Below are 21,571 nucleotides of genomic sequence, written 5' to 3' on the forward strand. Positions count from 1 at the left end.
TGAATAGAATTCTGTAAACGCTTTCTTAATCAATTCTTGTTGATATACCTCGCGGCCCTTAACCACAACTTTAGATATAAGTCTGGCTTTCTGTCTCTTGCGTAATTGGTAAGCCAACCATCTCCCTGGTTTATTTGCATTAGCAAATGTATTATGTTTGATATACTTCAAATTGGTGGCCACCTGATCAGCAATTAAAGCATTCTTATATGCCAAGAGATCAACAAATTATTTCTTTATTGAGGGATATAAATAATTATTTGTCTCAAAAGTTCCTGGCATAGGTCAAGGTATTCAGCTTGCTCCCTAGTATTCAGAATACTGCTTATAAGTGCTATGGCTTAGAGCTCAAAGCATTCTTAGAGACCACACATAACCATTTTACGGTCTGTTTCTGTTGGTCCCCTCTGGGAGGAGGTTTCTAAGTATTTATAGCAGGACTATCCAATTCTGTAAAAGCTTTGTTCCCTATGCCATCCGTCTGGTAAACTCGCAAGATTCATTTTTCTTGCCATGCACATGTATACATAACCCAAACTAGACTGTTGTTTCTCTGTGTCATATAATATATGTGGATATATGCATAATTCTGTATTTATTTATTTATTTATTTTTGTAGTGTATATCGTTGTATTGTAGTGTATATTGTAGTGTATTATTTATATTTATGTAGTGTATATCGGAGGTAGTGACCCTTTGAGAGCTGAATGCAATGAAATTTCATTTTAATGTATGCTGATTAGTGTACATTTAAAGTGACAATAAAGTTTTTGTTCTATTCTATTCTATTCTATTGTAAACAATATGCTGGTCTGAGCATCCATATTTCAACCATTCTAAACATTGAGATTATGTCAACAGACCCACTTGAGAATCTCACACAAACAGCTGTTCTCAACATTTTTAGAAAGAAATAGCTTCTCATTGATTTCTATATACCTCCTAACACCCCTCAATCATGTATTATTGAACTTTGGGGAAAAGGAGAAAATTACATCAGTGCTATTTAATGAACTTGTCTCAACGGGTTGTTGTTAGGAAAATAAGAGGAGGAAGGTGTGTTGGATATTTTCACCATCTTGAATTATTTGCAAAAATAATAAAGGAAGGATGCAAACAACAAATATACACTTTACTATTGCCTGTATCATCATTGCAGGAAACTTCAATGCCAGACTAGATTCAAATGATAATCAGCTGTTTGCCAAACTTTTCAAAATTCCACTAATTTGCAGAACATCTCCCCCTCCTAACTAGAGATTCCAAAGACCACACTTGTGATTTCAGGGGCTTATGGATGCTGCAGACATTTTATAGACTGGATCTGCAAATTATGAATGGCACCACTACTATTGGCTATCCAGCACAGTTCTCACATTGGCCAGGCACAAGACCTCTCTGATTGATTGTTGTATCAAGAAATTTATGTTCTTTAATTCTCCAATTCCATATTGACAACTCTCCTGAGACTGATCACTGTCCCAACATGCTGTTTTTGAAGCTTTTTGATATCTTCTTTTTGAATGCATTCCCTATTCTATCTGAAGATATCCCCAAGGAACAAATATGAAAAATTGTACAGTTCAGACAAAGGACAAATGCTCTCCACTAATGAGGCACTTCAATTTACATACATACAACTATCCTGGAAGCCAATTCCCCTGATCAGACTTTGCCAACTTATATTCAACCAGTTCAGCTTCTTCTCTCTACCCATCCAATTGGTGCTAATAGGAATCAGAGTTCTTTTAATCAACCCTTGCCACACAGTGAAGAAACAACTAATTTCCTGCTTTAATGAATATAAAAAGTTTCCTCTCCTGTTCAAACGGAAATATAAACAGTTATTACAGGCTGCTCATTCTAAGAATTTAGTTCTATTCTAGAAATGTGCAACTTGTCAATCTGCTTCTTCTAATCTATGAATTTCATCCTTTCTACAGTTTGGGAAGACCATTTCAGATTCTTTTACATATGGGAAGATTTGCCTCACCTGAAAAGACAATTAGACAATGAAGCTCACCAGCTCATTGCCTAATATACTATGTCAGACTCTGAAGTTACAAAATTGATTCAAGAGCTGAAAAACACACAAACAAAAAAATACCATCGTGGAAATGACTTTATTTCAGCATAGGATATCCAAAATAATTTAGACTGGTTACACCTGTTCTGGTTTCCTATTCACTACCTTGAGAATCATGCTAAGATTCCTGTTGATTGGGGCCTAGTTTTGGCGATCAAGATCTATACAAAAGAAAGCAGAGATTTACCACCAATTACTGCCCCATTAGCTTTCTCAACAGGATCAGCAAACAATGTGCTAGACGCTTGTAGAACAAGATCCTGAATTCGGTTGTAACTGAGAATATCTTAGCTCAGGGGTCCCCAACCCCCGTCCATGGACCGGTACCGGGCCACAGCATGCCAGCAACCGATCTGCACAAACAAGCAAAGCCCTATCTGTGGGATACAGGTAGCACACAAAACCTTTCTCCACGGAACCGGTCTGTTGTGCCCAAAAGGGTAGGGGCCTCTGACAAGCATCAGAGAAAGCTGCTCACTCACTCATCTAGTTGAGAAATACTGCTCAATTCAACTTCTAGTTCAGAAATACCCTTCTGGAATGTGCTCATCACTATGCAGCATTCATTCATCTTAAATGTACAGTTGACTTCATTTCCAGACCCAAACTATGGGAGAAATTGAATTCTTCCTTAATGGATAAAAAGTGATAAAAATACTTGCAATTTTATTCAAGTTATATTGATCAAGGTGCAATGCCCAAGGATACTGCACCATGGAAATCCCTGTTAAGAGGAGAGTGACACAAGTGTGCACCCAACCCCTTCTTTTTAATATATACTGTGTATTAATTTTCTTATTGACAAACTTAATAGCCCATCCCTTCAATTGCAAAAATTGGGAAATAGACACATTTCTATTCTATATGCAGATGATGCTGTGCTGCTTTCTCAAACACAGATTGACCTGAAATAGGAGCTTTGTATACAAGCTGAGCATTGCCAAGGCAGTCTAGAAATTACTCTAAAATCAAGGTCATGGTTTTTGCTAAGCATTCTAAGACACCTGTGACCAAATAAGTACCTAATAGAATAAGTCAAGGCCTTTAGATATCTGGAATTGTCTTTCAAGCTACAAGCCTGAATAAAATCATAAGATTTCACTGGGGGGATCATTAAGTGAGACTTTTCACCTAAAGACTGCCGTGACATGCAACTGTAATGGACAGGGTCCATTAAATTCATATCTCAAGGACTGGCTATCTACACATAAAAACATTCCTTAAGCATCTGATTTCTTCTCAAAATACATTTTCTAAATATGGATAAAAATAATACCATGTTTCCCCAAAAATAAGCCCTATCCCAAAAATAAACCCTAGCTTATTTTTACCTGTGCGCCTACCCCAAAATAAGCCCTAGTTTTGGAGCGAGGCACATGCGTAAAAATCAAGTTAGGGCGGGAGTGGGGGGATGGAGCTGCCCCATGCGCCCCACACCTGCTTACCTTAGGACCGCTGCAGCCAGGCCTCCCATGCCCCGACACCTGTCATGCCACTGGCTGAGTTCACATAGCTCGTCGCACCAATTATGCCAGTGCCGCCGCTTGCAGCAGGAGGCACATGGCTCATCAAGCTGATCATGCTGGTGCTACTGCTCACGGCATGAAGCGGCATGGCTCGTTGCACCACCGCTCGTGGTAAGAGGCCATGTGGTACATGACACCTGGGAGTGGCAGCATAGGTGCGATCGGCACAATGGGCCATGCGGCCTCCTGCCACAAACGGCGGCACCAGCATGATGAGCCATGCGGCCTACTGGCGCAAGCGGGGGCATTGACATGATGGCACTGGCAGGACTATACGTGTCAAGGCATGGAAGCCTGGCTGTGGCAATCCTAAGGTAAACGGGTAAGACATCCCCCGAAAATAAGATCCGGTACCTCTTTTGAAGTAAATATATTCATATTTATATTCATATTCATATTCATATATATATATATACATATACATATAAGAACGGGTCTTATTTTCAGGGAAACACAGTACGTTTTGCTTTGTTTTGGTTTTGTTTTGTTTTTGAGAATTGCATTGCAAAATTCAGACAAATAAAAAAAGTCTTGGGATACCTATGTTCTTATCTATATATTAAACTGGATTAGATAAGCTTGTTACAAACTGCAGACTGATTAAACTCCCTATGAATCCACAGCTGCCAGATATGCTTTGTTTTTAAGGCTACAGTCTCAGGAAAGGCTTGCTATGTCTGCAGAGATTTCAACTCTCAGAATTCTCAAGGCAGCAAGCTCAAGGGAACTGTCTCCCTTCAACAAGTTGTCTAGTTCAGAACTTCACAATGAAAATGAGCCAGAAATAGTCTTCTACCCTTACATAATTCCTACAGAAATAAGTCTGAGTTTATAGGAGTCCTTGGATCAAGAAACTGTTATGTTGTACTCCAGGTTCTCCCTCTAGTGGAATAAAATAAAATGAAAAATTGTGTTAAGTTTTAAAAATAGCATTTAACCATATAAAAACCAACAGAAACAAATAAGACTAAATCAAGCATCCTACTGTGGCCATCTACTAACACCCATCTGCCTAAAGAAGCTTTTCTAAACTAAGCTTTTCCAATCTTCCAAACTATAGTCCAAATATTATGGACTATAACTTATATGGGTACCACGATAGACAAGGATGATCTTAAAACTTTACTGGGAATATGTGAATAGCTCCTCCCCCTCTTTCTTTCTCTCTCTCTCTCATATAGTTTTGCTACTATATTGCTCAGTTCTTCTTTTACAATTGCTCTATTCAGTTTAACATACTTCCCTATTATTGTAAAAAACAAGCATTTATTTTGCAGCTTTCCTCATTGAACATCAACATGCAAAGGGCCTGTTGGCAGGCAGTCAACCTGCAAATACAAAGCATGTATTCTTAAACTGTACTATGTCCCTTGTCTAGTTTAGGGACTTTGTAAGCTGACCCACACTACTCTAATTTTCAATACTGGATTCACTCAATGAGATATTCTGCAACTCATGGCTATAATGTTTTGGCCTAGACACAAAGGATACTGCTTTCCTTTTAGCATAATATATCTCTTCATTCCAAAATGCAGATTCAGTGGGTCTCATGGTAGACACTAGCTGGAGTATTTTTAGTTTTCCTTTGAATCAAGGATCTCATGGACATGTCTACAGAGTTTTCTTGACAATACATGGGAAGTGGCTTAACATTCATTTTTTTCTGCAATAGTTTTTCAATTTTCCAGTCTAGCTCTGAGGTTTTCTTATGGTCACCCAGTCAAGCCCTATGACTCTAGTTAACTTTTTAGTACTGGCCAAGGTTGCCCAAAGTGCTGCCAATTGGTTGGGCACTGTTTTCTAGTAAATTCTTAAGAAATGAAATGCAAATGAAGGGGAAAGTATTAACATCCATCTACAACCATTTGGATGGCATTTGCTATGATTAAACTCTGATTATCGTTAGATTTCATTCATTCTCCATTGAGTACAGTTGTTACAAAGTTTCACATAACTTCTGATTTGCCCCTTCACTTTTGCTATGAAATGGGACAGAGTAAATCTTGGTTCAAAAGTCCTTAGAATCTCACCTACTGGTTTAAAATGAAAAATTTGTGAACCACAAAGGATCTTCAATAAAGGCTTGCTTAAATATATGCTGGCTTATTGTTAACAGTGAACCTTAACTTGCAGAGATGGTATTTAGACCTACTGCTAAATAATACGGTATGAATACTTGATACTCCCATACTGTGAAGACTAGCCAAATAAGGTACAATTATACCTTCTTTGATGGGTAATTGTTAGCCTATGAAAGGAATTGAGGGGGAGGGAAAAAAGTCCTACTGCACTGTGACAAGAGGTTTGAAAAGCTTATTTTTCTTTAAAATGTATTCAGGTTACAGTGGAATCAGAAGATCTTGGACAAGCAAACAGTAGTATGTATTGGGGGGGGAGGTTTGGCTTGCATGTTGAGTCTGAATCAATGAAAAAGATGGCCTGTACTTAGATGGAGCACTTAGCAGAATTAAAGAGGGGGCAGGATCTGTGTAAGAGAGCTCTGCAGAAGCCCTGCATGAAGAATAGAGAAAGAAAGACTTCATTGTACAAAAATACATGAGAACATCACAATTCTTTATTATGTGTAGGATCTGAGAGCACAATTAATAATAATAATAATAATAATAATAATAATAATAATAATAATAATAATAATAAAGTTGGAAGGGACCTTGGAGGTCATCTAGTCCAACCCCCTGCTCAGGCAGGAAACCTTTTACCATTTCAGACAAATGGCTGTCCAGCCTCTTCTTAAAAACCTCCAGTGTTGGAGCATTCACCGCTTCTGGAGGCAGGTTGTTCCACTGGTTAATTGTTCTAACTGTCAGGAAGTTTCTCCTTAGTTCTAGGTTGCTTCTCTCTTTGGTTAGTTTCCACCCGTTGCTTCTTGTCCTGCCTTCAGGCGCTTTAGAAAATAGCTTGACTCCCTCTTCTTTGTGGCAACCCCTGAGATATTGGAACACTGCTATCATGTCCCCCCTCGTCCTTCTCTTCAATAAACTAGACATACCCAATTCCAGCAACCGTTCCTTATATGTTTTAGCCTTCAGTCCCCTAATCATCTTTGTTGCTCTTCTCTATACTCTTTCCAGAGTCTCAACATCTTTTTTACATCGTGGTGACCAAAACTGGATGCAGTATTCCAAGTGTGGCCTTACTAAGGCATTGTAAAGTGGTATTAATACTTCACGTGATCTTGATTCTATCCCTCTGTTAATGCAGCCTAGCACTGTGTTGGCTTTTTTGACAGCTGCAGCACACTGCTGGCTCATATTTAAATCAAGGCAGACAGAAAGCAAGAAAATAAAAGTTCCTATACTGAAGAAGGACAACTGTGGTTATTTAAAACACAATGAATGAGTGGCATGCAATTCTTAAGATTTGGCAAAACATTTTAACAAGCAATTGCAGTTATGTTGTTATTTGGGACAGTGTTTCTCAACCTTGAAGATGTATGGACTTTAATTCTCAGAATTCCCTAGCCAGCTGAAATATCATGTCTTTTTTGGGAACTCAAGAGTTCCAATATTGTAACACAGGGAGTTGCTTTGCTCTTTGCTGTTGTTGGTATTTATTTTAATTCAACAAGATCCTTTTAAGGTCTAGCGATATCAACCATTTAAAATATACTGGGCTAAGAAACAGGTATTCAGAGATTCCAGGGATTATTGTAGTAAGGTAGAATAACAGAATCTTCTCTATCCCAATTTATACTAAACATAATCAAGGTAGGACTATTTTAAGTTTTTTTCTTGAGCTTTCGTCTTTCTCAGGACCATGAAATCACAAACCATCATCACTAGTGAAATTAGCCAATCATCACTAGTGAAAGCATCACTGAAATGGCTGGACAATTTGATAAATCCCTATGGGAGAAATGCCCATTATTGGCAGTATAGATTTTTGATACTGATTATCCATATACTTGATCAACATTTCCCTAGAACAGTTCACTGCAAAATTTCTTTTGTGGTTAGCAATCAATTCCAGGAGTTAAACCCTACTGGCAGTATACCAAGAGAGCAGTGTCAGAGATCAATTTTATGATTGTCCGCTTTTAATATTATTTGTTTTTGTTATCTCAGAATAAGTCTTTTTTTCATTGGTGAACAATCATAATAAAGTTAATTTGATTGGCTGATTGGTTGATTAATGGACCCTACTGGAATATGCATGAATCTGTGAAGTTAGGGTTTATTTTAAAAAGATCCTGATATCCTCTTTGGTCTCTACAGCTCGGAAGCTTTCTCCTTCACTGCATCAAAATATATTTGCTATTAGAAACCCAGTTTAGTCTACTGATTAAGGTCAAACTCAGTCTCAGCAAATAAACTTACAGGGTGATTTTGGACCAGCATCCCAGCCCAATCTACCATACAAAATTATTCTGATAGGGGAAAATGGAAAAAGAAATTTATGTTGCCATGACTTCTGAGGAAAGACAGGATATACATCTAGGGATCAAACAAATAAAGAGTAAATTAAAACAAGTATCTTTGCAGTTTTTTGTGAACTTTACACATTTAATGACTTTTGCTCTTTCTAGAAATGTTGCAGAGAACACACAACGTTCACTTTTGTGCCGAAAAAATATTGAAAATTTCTAAACTCTGCATACTGGACTAAACTGGACTCTCCAACACTGAAACCAATAATCAGTTAATGTGTTTTATTAACTCATTAATCTGTGCCTATTAGAACTTTTTTCAAATGATAATGCTTTATTCATTGTTTCAGCTCTCAATCATCTTTCATATGTGTAACCATTTCACTGAATCTTGTGCTAGTGTAATATTAGACTTGTATGGTAGTTCTACCAACCAAACTAGAGTGATGCTCAGCTTTCAGCCATCAGCTCAAGATTATACTCCCTTTGGATCTAATCTTACTTTTAAATTCTGTGGCGGGGGCTGTGTTAAGCCTATGGACAATCTCTGAAAGGATGTCAGGATAACAGTGGAATTGGCTCAAACATTTACTATAGGGCTCCAAGCCACCAAATACTACTTTTTCCTGTACCAACCTCATGTAGCATTTCATTTCACCCATACCAGCCTTCTTCTGTTGCCTCTGTTACAACCAAAGCAGAATACTGCTAGCAATCTCCAATCTTGTTCTAACCGAGTCCCACCAGGACAAGGTACTTTCAACAGTAGAGGCCAAGCTGACGAATAAGCAATATCAACTCCTTCAGCACTCTTGAAAATTCTGTCAGTACATGCAGCAAAGCTATACCACCCCAAAAGAACAAAGATCATTCTTCTGACTTTTCCTCCCAAAAAACATGTTTGGCCAATGTGCCCTGGCCTGCAACACCCCAGTGCGAGTGTTGAAGGGATCCACTCAACATCCCAGAAGATAATCAATGGCTGTAAAGCATAATACTACACAAGGCACCTGTTTTAGTATCATGCCAAGTCTGGTGCTCAGAAAAATAAATGGAAAAGAAGATTTTACTTTTTAAAATACTTTGGAAAGTGTTTGCTGTTATATTTGTAAAGGATACTACCCTGGTTCTGTACAATTCAGACTTTTCACTGGAAAATTTGGCAATTAATGTGCTGTTTGTCTGGAAAGGGGGTATTGAAAATACAAATGTGTGTTTGTATGTATGTATGTGTGTGTATGTGTATGTATGTATGTATGTATGTATGTATGTATGTATGTATGTATGTATATGTGCAGGGCTTTTTTTGTCATAGAACGCCCAGAATGGAGTTCTGGCACCTTTTTTGGATGGAACTTTGTAGGGTAGGCAAGGCGGGTTGTATAACATGTGTGAGTTCCCGCACTTTTTTTTTTTACAAAAAAAGCACTGTATGTGTGTGTGTGTACACAGTATATACATACACATATATACATATACATATACATACACACACACACACAGCTACAGACATACACACATACTGTAAGGAAATTCTTAACAATAGACACCTTGGAAACACTGATGACCTATTGTCTCTGCTGTTTATCTGTCACTCCACCAACAACAAAAAAAGTTAAGCAGCTGAAAAAAAATTCAGTGCTTCTCCATTAAGATCTATAGTATTTATTTTTTTTAAATCCAAAGAGGCTCCAATATTTTGAATCTCAATTGCAGGCTAAAATAAAATCCAAAATCATTGGATTAAGATATTATCTTTAAGAAATTCAGGAAAACAGAAAAAGTACTAGTTGATGAGAGAAGAAATTTTGTACTGTTTTTTTTAAAGAGGGACATTCAAGGAACAACAGACTAGTAAATATCACTTGGATTCACTGAAAATTCCTAATTGAGATCCATTTGTAAGAATTTGCAAATGCTGAAAAACAACATGTACTATAATCAAATATTATCAGATTAATTTGATTTTCCTTCTCAAACAGGTAAGTAACATATTAGGAAAATAATGCAAATATCTAGAGAATAGGACACAGAATAGAGGTAGTCCTTAACTTATAATTATTTGCTTAGTAATTGTTCAAAGTTACAATAGTATTGGAAAAAGTGACTTAGGACCATTTTTCTCATGTCTATTGCAGCATCCCTGTAGTGCAGACATGTCAAACACAAGGCCCGGGGGCCGGATGCGGCCCGCAGAGTGGTTTCATGTGGCCCGCGAAGCCATCCTGGAAACAGTGAGGGAACGGCCCCCGCTGTCTTGGCCCTGGCCCAGGCTGGCCAGGAGCCAATGTACAATTTTGTGGTGGCCATTTATGCTGAAATGCATTCAGTCTTAGCTCCACAAGGCCGTCTGGAAACAGCAAGGAACCAGCCCCTGCCACATCGGCCCTGCCCCCTGGGTGCATGCTGGGGAGGTGTCACCCTTTGTGAGGAATGAAGAAATGGACCATGCCTTGGCGCTTGCCCCAGTCCTACCCCCTTCTGCCAGAGACCCTCAGATCTGTCCCACTCCTGCCCAGACCCCGATAGGCACCCTTGACATGAACGATGTAGAGCTGGCCATGCCCACCCAGTAGGCCACACACACCCTGGCCACACACCCCTGCCCCCTCCCGAGGGCAACCGCAATGCTGATGCAGCCCTCAATGAAATTGAGTTTGACACCCCTGCTGTAGTGTGTGGTCAAAATTTGGATGTTTGGCAACTAGCTCATACTTATGACAGTTGCAGTACCCCAGGATCATGTGATCACCTTTTACAATCTTCTGACAAGCAAAGTGAATAGGGAAAGCCAGATTCACTTTCTGTGTTACTAATCTAACAAATGCAGTGATTCACTTAACTCTGGCCAGGTCATATAATGGGGCAAAACTCACTTAACTGTCTCGCTGAGCAACAGAATTTTTGTGCTCAATTGTGGTCTTGAGTTGAGGACTACCGGTAATGAATTTAATTACAGGAAAGCAGCTTCTCTACCAATGTTAAGAAAAAAAATTGGGCAGTTGGACAGTGGACCCAATGACTCAAAGAGAGATGGTGGTTTCCTGCTTGGCCTAAACCAGCGTTTTTCAATTTTAGCAACGTGAAGATGTATGAGCACACTTCAACTCCCAAACTTCCCAGACATCTAAATAGTCCCTTGCAACTGTAGGATTCTATGAACTGTAGCACAGTACATTCGGAGGCCCTGAAGTAAATTATCTTCCTGACAGTTAGAATAATTAACCAGTGGAACAACCTGTCTCCAGAAGTGGTGAATGCTCCAACACTGGAGGTTTTTAAGAAGAGACTGGACAGCCATTTGTCTGAAATGGTATAGGGTTTCCTGCCTGAGCAGGGGGTTGGACTAGATGACCTCCAAGGTCCCTTCCAACTTTATTATTATAAATTATAAATCTCTTCTAAGTGCACTCATACTGCATGATTCGAAGCTGGAATTCAAAACTACCTGCACACTTCTCTCGTTTGATTCCAAAAATGCGGAAGCTCTCTGCCCAGGCTCAGAAGCAGGCTCCACTTAATCGGAATTCTAGAAATGCTAAACAAGAATCAAGCTTCTAGCGCCTGAAACCGATCAAATGTTCTCCAATGGCAACGGAGAGAGGCCCTGCTGGCTCTAGCCCTGTTAAAGGAAACCAAAGTTAAAGGAAACCAAAGTTAAAAATTTAACCGAACTTCAGGCAGGGCTAAAATCCTTCTTCTAATCTGGACCTCTCGCGAATTCCCAAGGCCCCTTCCCATGGGTCGCGCCTGCCCGTTTCGCCTCTTTTCTTAGTTCAGTCTTCCAATTTCGCTCCCCAGCCCTCCCCCCCGTCCCCACGCAACTTGGAAGCGGCTGCATCAGAACTCCGGGGGTAAATGAGAGCGTGCGGACGAAGCTGTATCGACGCCCCGCCTACCTTCCCACGCTGCTGCCGGATCGAGGGAACCGGATTCGGTAGCTTTGGAGCAGCTGCGCTGGTGCTGGCGGATAACGAAGACCGGCCGGTTGGACTTTCTTCCTATCCTATTCCAGGTCAGTGAAAACCAACCCATGCGCTCCCTAGCTCTTTTATTTCTATCTTGATACGGGGCGTTGGGAGAGCGCTGTGGCCATTTGCCTTTCCAGCCAAGGGGTTTTATCTCCCTCCTCCGTCCCCTTCCCCCCCACACACACTTTTCTCACCCCCATCCTAAGTAGAATAAAGACCGCCTTGTGTCGCCTGGACAGGGTTGTTTTTCTCTCTGCTTGGGTTTACCCATCGCACTGAACCACATGTGGATTAACGGACCATTTAAACCTCAATGTTGAGAATCCTAGACCCGGAGCTATTCAACAAGCCCATAGTTTACAGCGCGACGGGGAAGCGTTTCGGCTAAAAACGCTATCCCTCCGGGGTTTTTTGCAGGTTTAAATTAGCGCAATCCTGAATGTTTCTACAAAAGAACTAAGTTCCATTTAGTTGCGAGGAGGGGGCTAAGTAAGGAGTTATATGATATTTTCTCATCTGTTCTTCAGACATACCCATCTCCCATGAGCAGATACATGGTGCCAGAAATTATGGGTATTGTAGTCTGGGATTTTTGGAGGACATAGAGTAGGGTTGCATTAATGACTTTCACAGAGGAAGGCAGGTGTTACACATTAAATTTTCACTGAGCTCCCCGAGAAAAGGTGAGGTAGTAAAAGAGAATATAGTGCTGGAGAATTATGTTAATAAGGCAATATGATTGTGGAGTGAAGACCTTATCTGGGAACACACTTCAGATATGAAGAAAGAAAAGGTGGAATAACTGTACAACTCCCTTTCATTTTGCTATTGCTGAGAATATCCTGCCTCCAAGCATCTCCGACTCCAAGAGTATCCAAGCCCTCTTAATTTGTTTAACTGGGTGAAAAAAGAACATGTGACCTTGAAAATATCCCCTTGAAGATGTTGATGGCCGTAGGTGCCAAGGGAATAGCTGGAACTGTAGAGCTCTGAAAAATACAATGGGTATTTGGTAGATTGTCAAGCCTTACAAATGCTTGAAATAGATTGTTGAATTGTATAATTTATGAAAGACAGCTTAAAAAGAGCAACATTGGTTTGGTTTATAAACGGCCTGGATTTGGCGTCTGAAAATACCTTGAATGCTCTTGGCAGAAAAGACATTTTCCCCTCTGATTTGACCATGGGAGCTTCTGTAGGTGGATCTATATATGCAAGTTGCTATATTGGCCAATGCATTTAATTATTACTTGCTTACACATAACTATGTGATTTCCATCTTTCAATTGCACTTACTTAAAAATAAGTTTTGTGAAAATTCACTGGGTCTAGATGTAAATGAGAGGGTTTAGAAGGATTGAAAAGGTTGATTGAGCCACAGTCAAATGATTTAAATTAGTATATAGCACCCGGGAGTGTCCAAATGGATTGGAATCTTCTTAGACTTACTGGTTTAGAATTTTGAGAACTACTGAGAGGAAGGCTACCTTAAATCAAGATGCTTTTCCCTCAGAATTTATTCACAGAAAGGAAAGATGCAAAATTAAAAGGAAGATTTCCATGCCATGGGATTCACATCAGCTGCTGAACTACCAAGTTTCCCTTCGCTTGTGTACTTAATAACATTTGTTGTGCAATTTTTGCTTTCTAGTTTTGGACCTGAATTAGAGCTCCTTTAGTCCATCACTTACAGTATGGAACTGCTCTTCACATGAAGGTTTTTTTTCCCTAATGTTTAATCAGAATCTGTCTTCTTAGAACTTAAAACCATTATTCCATATCCTGCACCCTGGAAAAATAAAAACTAAATATTGACCATTTTCAGTGCAAGATCCTTTTAGGTACAGATATTCCTCGATTTACAATCACAATTGAGCCCAAAATTTCTGTTGGTAAGCAAGACAGTTGTTAAGTGAGTTTTGCCGCATTTTACAACCTTTCTTGCCACAGTTAAGTGAATCACTGCAGTTAAGTTAGTAACAGGGTTGAGTGAATCTGGCTTCCACATTGGCTTTGCTTGTCAGGTGATCACAAGACCCTAGGAGACTGCAACTGTCATAAATTCATGTCAGTTGCCAAGCCTCCAAATTTTGATCATGTGATCACAGGGATGCTGGAACGGTCATAAGGGTGAAAAATGGTCATAAGTCACTTTTTTTGTGCTGTTGTAACTTTGGATGGTCACTAAATGAACTGTTGTAAATCAAGGACTACCTGTATTTGACAAACTATCAGATTCTCTTCTATGTCTTGTTTTTTCATGGCTAAGCATTCTTGGGTCCTTCATCATGTGACAAATTTTAGCCTTCAGTCATCTTTGTTGCTCTTTTGTTTTGTTTCTCTGAATCCTCTTCAGTTTAAAGTCCAAAATCAGGCATGACATTTGGGGTCCTACCCCACTGCAGAATGAAATGGAACTATTACTACCTATGATTTTGAAGATATATTTCACATATCCCGTTGCATTTGACTTTTTTGTAGCATTAGCAAGCTGCAGGGTCATTCTCAGTTTGTAATCAGCAATCCAAGATCTTTTATGCAAGTAATTGTTATCAAGCCAAGTATCCCCACCCTATATGCATTTGTGTTCTGTTTCCTAAGCAAAAGAGAAAAGTAAAAATTAACCATTTGTCTTCTATTAAATTTCATTCTGCTATTTTCAGCTTATTTTTCTTAACCTATAAAGACTGTTTTAAATGTTATTTCTGTCTAGTGGCTACCCTACCTAAGGTGGTATCCTCTGCAAATTGGTAAGCATTCCATCCACCTCTTTCATCAGACTATTAATAAAGTATTGAAGAACAAGATAAATCTAGTAGTACCTGACCCAGTATTTCTCTTTCTATGATATTTGAGATAACTATGTATCCGCTTAAGTGTCGTATCATTTAATCATCAGTTAACTAGCTTGCTAATCAGAATCTCACAAAAATGTGATATATTTTGCTAAAATATACATATAGTACAGTGGTGGTGAACCTATGGCACACGTGCCAGAAGCAGCACTCGGAGCCCTTTCTGTGGGCAATGTGCCATTGCCCCAGCCTTGCCTCCCCCCGCAATCCCCTCCTCACCAGCAGCTCCCCTGGAGGAGAGTTTCCCCGAGCGTGGCCCACGCAGAGCAGCACGGCCAAGGGCATGGCAGCCAGGCAGCGTAGACAAGACTCTGCCCTCACGCCCCATCCCGCACAGTTGATGCTGCGGGGCACGGGCAGAGGGTGTGGCCGCCATGGTGCTGCTGGGCTGCCTGAATGATTTGCAGCAGGCCCTGGAGGCAGTGAATGGCCCTGCAGGCGGGCGGGGCAGGGGGTAGAGCAAGGATGGGGCCAGTTTTTGGGCACTCGGTCTCTAAAAGGTTCGCCATCACTGATATAGTACATCCATAGCACTCCTACTACTTGCCAAATAAATGTTTAGGTTAAAAATGGTTTTAATCTGAAAAGACTGGGTGCTTGAGAAATTCATGCTAGTATCTAATAATTATCACCTTGATTATCTCTGGATGATGTGCTTTTAAGGATTAATGTCAGTTTGATTGGCTTACAGATTCCTGGATCCTGTTCCAGGAGTTCATTTACTTGGATTTCTGAATAGAGATGGATACTTTTAACACTTCATCCATTCCAATTGTTTCAGCTTGTTTTGAACCCCTTTATCTTGCTGTACTCAAATCAGAGGAGACATCTCATTAGGTTTTTCTTGTCACATTACATGTGCACATTATGCACATTAAATATTGTCCTTTCTGGGTTGCATTCTAGTTTATTTTTTCATTTTGCACACATTCTGTGCATTATCACATATACTCTTAATCCCATTATCTTCATGAGCTAATACTCTTTCTGATTTTGTATTGAGTGGATTAATATATCCCATGAAAGCTATTCTCTTCCTTTTATAGCACATAAGTCTATTGTATATCTGACATGCAGTCAATCTCATATTAGCAGTCCATCAATCTCAGTAATTAAGATGATAGTCTCAGAATCCAAATATCTCCCATAAATATTATTGGTATAAACAGTAAATCATTTCTTGTATTCCTCTTTCCTTTCCCAATTATATCCCAAGACCATGGGAGCGCCTAGATCAGGATTTCTCAACTTGGCAACTTTAAACTGTATGGACTTCCACACAGCTTAAAGTTGTCAAAATTAAGAAACGTTGCCCTAGATTTTGAACTTCTGTTCTGGACCTTCCAATTCCATATAATGTGATTGTGGCTGTTTGTTTCAGTATCATTTGATCCACATGGAATAGCAGGAAACAATAAGTGGACTCCATTATCATTGGACTCAATGTACCTTTGAAATCATTGTTACATTTTTTTATTTGCTCCAGGCAGAGAACATGCCTTGCAGCCCAGAAACCAATTATTCCTGTTGGCATGCCTTTGTTTTGGTTCCTCATGCTAAGGTGACATCAAGTACCAGGATACTCTGTCTTAAATGTAGTCACATCTCTTCTGCCCTCTAGGATTCCCTCATCTCGCTTCTTGTTCCCTTTTTTACCCTCTTGATAGTTCAATGTTGGTATTCCTGGTAAATCAACCATTACTGTGCCCTTATATAACTATCAAAGACACACTTTATAATACTCCAACAATGACTTGAGATTATCATAAATCACTACTGAGGAAATGGCTTTAGCTGTCAGGTTAGCCAAGCACAAACTTGACGTAGAGGGAAAATTTGTTAGGAACTTCCATAAATTCTTCTGTTGAAGTCCACTGCCAAGCTCCTATTTCCTCTTCCTGTTCAGTAGCTCTTGAGAAAATGTAAATGTAGGCAGACACAAAATCAGACTTGATGTTGGGTTCTTAACATGATGTACCTGTATCTAATAATTTTGGCATGGTTTAGTAACTAAATTTAAATTGAGTAAGGAAAGAAATCTGTGCATAAATTACATTGTTTATTCTAAGGAGCGGGAACCTTGCAAGCCTCCAGATGTTGCTGTAGTTCCAGCATTTTTAAACATTGTTCATATTAATTGGGACTACTGAGATTTGATGTTCAGAAACATCTGGGTGATCATATGTTGCCTAATCCTGTAGCTTTTGCCAATCATGTAGATTGTTGTGGAGATAAGTCCTGAGGTCCTTAGAGGAAAAAGGATGGATACAGAAGCCTTTTCTAAATAATTTATTTAGAGGTGAAATGGCTAAACAAATAATTCAGTAGGTACTTCTATGCTATATCTATGTTTATTGCAAGTCTGATCTTTTAAAAATAATTAAATAACTTTTAAAAATGTATTCAGTTGAGTACACTCTTTAGAAATGTGGTCTGGAGAAATGATTGCTACAGACACAAACAAGCTTTTAACAGGTGTATGTGTGATGAAATATAATTTTGTGGTGGCTTTTGGCTGCAAACAACAATATTATGGGATTTGCCCCTGAAAAAACACATATTAGAAACATCCATTTGGAGAAAGCTCCTACAAGCTTTTTTAGTGCTGGAGAATATTACAGTGTTGATTTGAGGTGTTCTTTTACTTGTTGCCTCTTTATTTCTCTTATTCCTTCAACCCTGACTTCTGAAAAGGGTCATTTGGGGTATGGAACTCATACTTTGTTCAATGCAATAATCTAAATTAAAGCATCTGTCACCAATAGTTTAGCCTCTGTCCGTGACATGAATAATGAAGAGAAACCATCTTCCTAAGCTGTTGGTTAAACTGTTTTTATTGTTGGGAAGTTATTTTCTAATATTTAAATAGATTTTGACTTTTTGATAATTTTATTCTGTGTGCCTGCATTGTGGAGTAATGCAGAGCAGGTCTTGGCCTCCTTCTGACATCCTTTCAAGCACTTGAAAACTATTTTCTTTTCTCTCCTTAGTAATCTGTGTTGTCAATCATGTTCACTTCACTCCATTTCTTCTCATGAAGCATAGATCCCGGTTTCCTAATTTTCTTTATCTTCATTGAACTGATTGGTCTAAATTTGTAAACTGTGGTGCATATAACAGAATGTAGTACTCAATATACCAAATAGAGTGGAACATGTACGATCTATGACTGTAATGAGAATAACAAAGACAACAGTCAGATAAGAAAAATCTGAGTCCAAAGCAGGAATGTACCGGTAATTTGAGAAAATGTCTCAGACTTGACCCTCCTTAGTTCTGTTGAACATAAAGGCAAGGAAGGAAGACTTGCAAGATTCTGTTACTGTAACCTTATAATAAAAATAGTATTAACATTCATAACGTTGGTCTTCTGGTTGGACTACTCCAAAGGGCTGGCAGTGATTTAGAAGATATACTTCTTTTGATGCAACCTAAAACAGCAGTTAAAGTTCCTCAGTTTAAATATGAAAAATAAAATCAGAGCTGCTGCTGACCAGATTCTGTAAACATGTTTCTGGCTATTGCTAAAAGAGATACAGTGGATATTCATGTGGAAAACTTTAATGGAAGTTTGAAGAATTCAAATTCAAATGAATTGAATTTCAAGATGAATAGAGGAGCAATTTAAATTTATATATACATAGGTATATTGTATAAGTATCTGTGTTAGCATTATTCAAAAACCATGGCAAAAACCAAATAATGACTAATCATGGTTGGCCAATCCTTTGGTGATCAACAGCTGCAGATAATGGGGGTGGTGGTGGAGTTAAAGGTCACAAAATGGATAGGTTTACTTCAGATAACTGGGCAGGTATGGCTGCTTTTGTGGAAAGGGAAAGATTGATAACCGTTTATTTGGGGGAATTGTTTTAATTTTAATTTGGGGAAGTTTTAATATTTCCCTCATTTTACAATAGTAGGAACCTGTGCTTTTTTATTCTCAAGAGTTGTTATGACAGAGCATTTCAAGGGCTTTAGAAAGAGAGGTGAGGAAATACAAGTTGCCAATCCAAGTATAGCATAGTCTGTGAACCAACCCTTGCATTTGATGCATGTTTCCCAGCATTTCTTTTCCAGAGAAGCAAGTGCTCTCTTTTAGGATGCCCCATATCTAAATTTAAGTACTTCTGACACATTGTGAAGGCAATGTGTAGTCAAAACTAAACTTTCTAGATAATGTAATCTCTTAAGGAGTCCCAACACCTGGGAGAAATTTTTGTTTAGTCTAGTCCTTGAAAGTACAAATTGCTTTGAAGATACAGTTGTCCAGAAGCAAAAAAATAAGAGCTATTCTTAATAACATTAATTCAAGGCTAATGTCAGAAGTGTTTGGTTATTATCCTTTTCTTGGATTTTTTTTTTAAATTTGCTAATCTAAACAATGGATTTAGGACTTCCTGGAAGACTTTATCCCAGAATAATTCAGATCCAATCCTGCTTAGTAGCTTCCAAGTTCAGAAAAAGTCACTCAGACATGTGGAAATAAGATGAATACATGTGTGCAAAATTATTTTTGTATTGTAGTTCAAAGTACAAGTCAAAATAAATATTAAACAATTATGATTTTGCATTTTGTTTCTTAAGCTCCTTTTTGCTGACTTTATAAATTGATCATTATCTAGCCTTATTAAGGCTCCTTTAATATTATATTTATGAACTAATTTGATATAGTGGTTAAAGCATCAGGGTAAAAACTGTGAGAGTGTGACTTCTATCTTAGGCACAAGCCAGCTGGATAATTTTGGGCCAATCAGTTTCTTTCAGCTCTAGGAAAAAGGCAATGGGAAACCACTTTTAAAAAACTGCAGGAACTTGTCCAGGCAATCTCCTACAATTAGACACGACTGAACAGGGAAAGGGTGGGATGTATGTTTTCCTGATAAAATAAGTGTCTCCTCCTAAATGTTGTTGGTTGACTCTTGTTCTCAGAAATAACATTTAAATTTTCTACCATTGATTGTAAATAAATTAATTCATTTCAACATGCAATATTGGGTGTATAACTTATTTTTACCCTGTGAATGCATTTTCATAGTTTATAAAAATATGGATCTTTTAACAATAGAAATAATGAGGTAAAATATTGGACAGTTAATTAAAAATGTCAGGGGAGTTGCATTCTGTTATTTCCACCCATGTTTGGTGTGATTAAATAAAAAAAGGTTGATAACATTAGGGGGGGAATTAAAGGTCACAAGGTCTGCAGGGATTCTTCTGTATGCTTCTTTTGAACTGACTGCCCTGTCCAGCCTGCCTCCTGCCTCAACTCATGTTCAGGTTGAAAATAGATTTACTTCAGAAAACTGGACAGGTATGGCTGTTTTTATGGAAGAGGAAAGATCGATAACCTTTTATTTGGGAGAATTTTCCTGATAAAATTTAGCCATTTAGCTATAGAAAACAGAAAAAAAAATATTTTTGCTATTCTTTACAGGACAAAATTTGCTTGACATAGGAAGGGACTCAAAGAATGAAATAACAACATGTCTGTATTGTTATATGTATGAGTACATACATGAGTATCAATGCACGTATGCTATCTACTAACAGCTCAGAATTGGGCCACTGTCATATTCTTTAAATGTCCCCTGCTCATACCTAGATTTCCTGTTTCTAGAATCTTTCACCTTCCTGTCTAAATTTCCTGAAGCTTCAATTAAAGGAAAAATCTAATTTCATCCAGGAATGGGTGCATGCCTCAAAAATGTTTTTCCTAGAAGATGCTGCTTAGCATCTAATAGCAATAGTTTTTCTTTGCAGAACAAGCCCCAGACACAGATGACTCAATCTGGAGGCCATTAATGAGGTAAAAAAAGAGCTGCTTAAAATAGTTGTTGAGCATTATGCAAGAATATAAGAATATAAAGAGCCAAAAGGCTTTTTAGATGAGGCTCCTGTTTCTCAAACTTTCTAACCAGGTGTTCTCAAAAGGCCCATATTTATGACATGTGAGCAATAAGCATTAGCAACCACACTAGTTGCTTTGAGATCTAGAGACCCATAGTCCAGAGGGACTTTCCCTGGCAAAAAGTTAGTTAATGCCCCACACTGCCTATATGTCATTTGAAATTTTAAAGAAATGAATCTGTTGGGTGCGTGATTGCGGGACCCTCTTGTTTCTGATAGTACCATTAGCAATTTTTTTGCTGCCAGTTGCATATAATGATTTTGTGCACCATGTCACTTACTGCTTCCTTGCCATAGACAGCATAATATTTGTGACTTTCACATTAGGCAAAGATCTTCAAGTGATTTGCATGCCATCAGAGACCATTCTTTAAGAATGATGATGATGATGATGATGATGATAATAATAACAATAATAATAATAATAAAGTTGGAAGGGACCTTGGAGGTCATCTAGTCCAACCCCCTGCTTAGGCAGGAAACCCTATACCATTTCGGACAAATGGCTGTCCAGTCTCTTCTTTAAAATTTCCAGTGTTGGAGCATTCACCGCTTCTGGAGGCTGGTTGTTCCACTGGTTAATTGTTCTAACTGTCAGGAAATTTCTCCTTAGTTCTAGGTTGCTTCTCTCCTTGATTAGTTTCCATCCATTGCTTCTTGTCCTGCCCTCAGGCGCTTTGGAAAATACCTTGACTCCCTCTTCTTTGTGGCAGCTCCTGAGATACTGGAACACTGCTATCATGTTCCCCCTCGTCCTTCTTTTCATTAAACTAGACATACCCAATTCCAGCAGCCGTTCCTTATATGCTTTTGCCTCCAGTCCCCTAATCATCTTT

The 21,571-nt window shown here is 38.7% G+C and overlaps 1 pseudogene; it reads left to right on the top strand.

The window, feature by feature from the left end:
* The window catches only part of LOC107282752, a 13,502-nt pseudogene extending 11,464 nt beyond the window's left edge, over positions 1-2,038 (top strand).
* The last annotated feature ends 19,533 nt before the right edge of the window (positions 2,039-21,571 follow it).

Source organism: Protobothrops mucrosquamatus, unplaced genomic scaffold (genome assembly GCF_001527695.2).
Source record: "Protobothrops mucrosquamatus isolate PMUCROS unplaced genomic scaffold, P.Mucros_1.0 scaffold12, whole genome shotgun sequence".
In the NCBI taxonomy this organism is placed as follows: Eukaryota; Metazoa; Chordata; class Lepidosauria; order Squamata; family Viperidae; genus Protobothrops; species Protobothrops mucrosquamatus.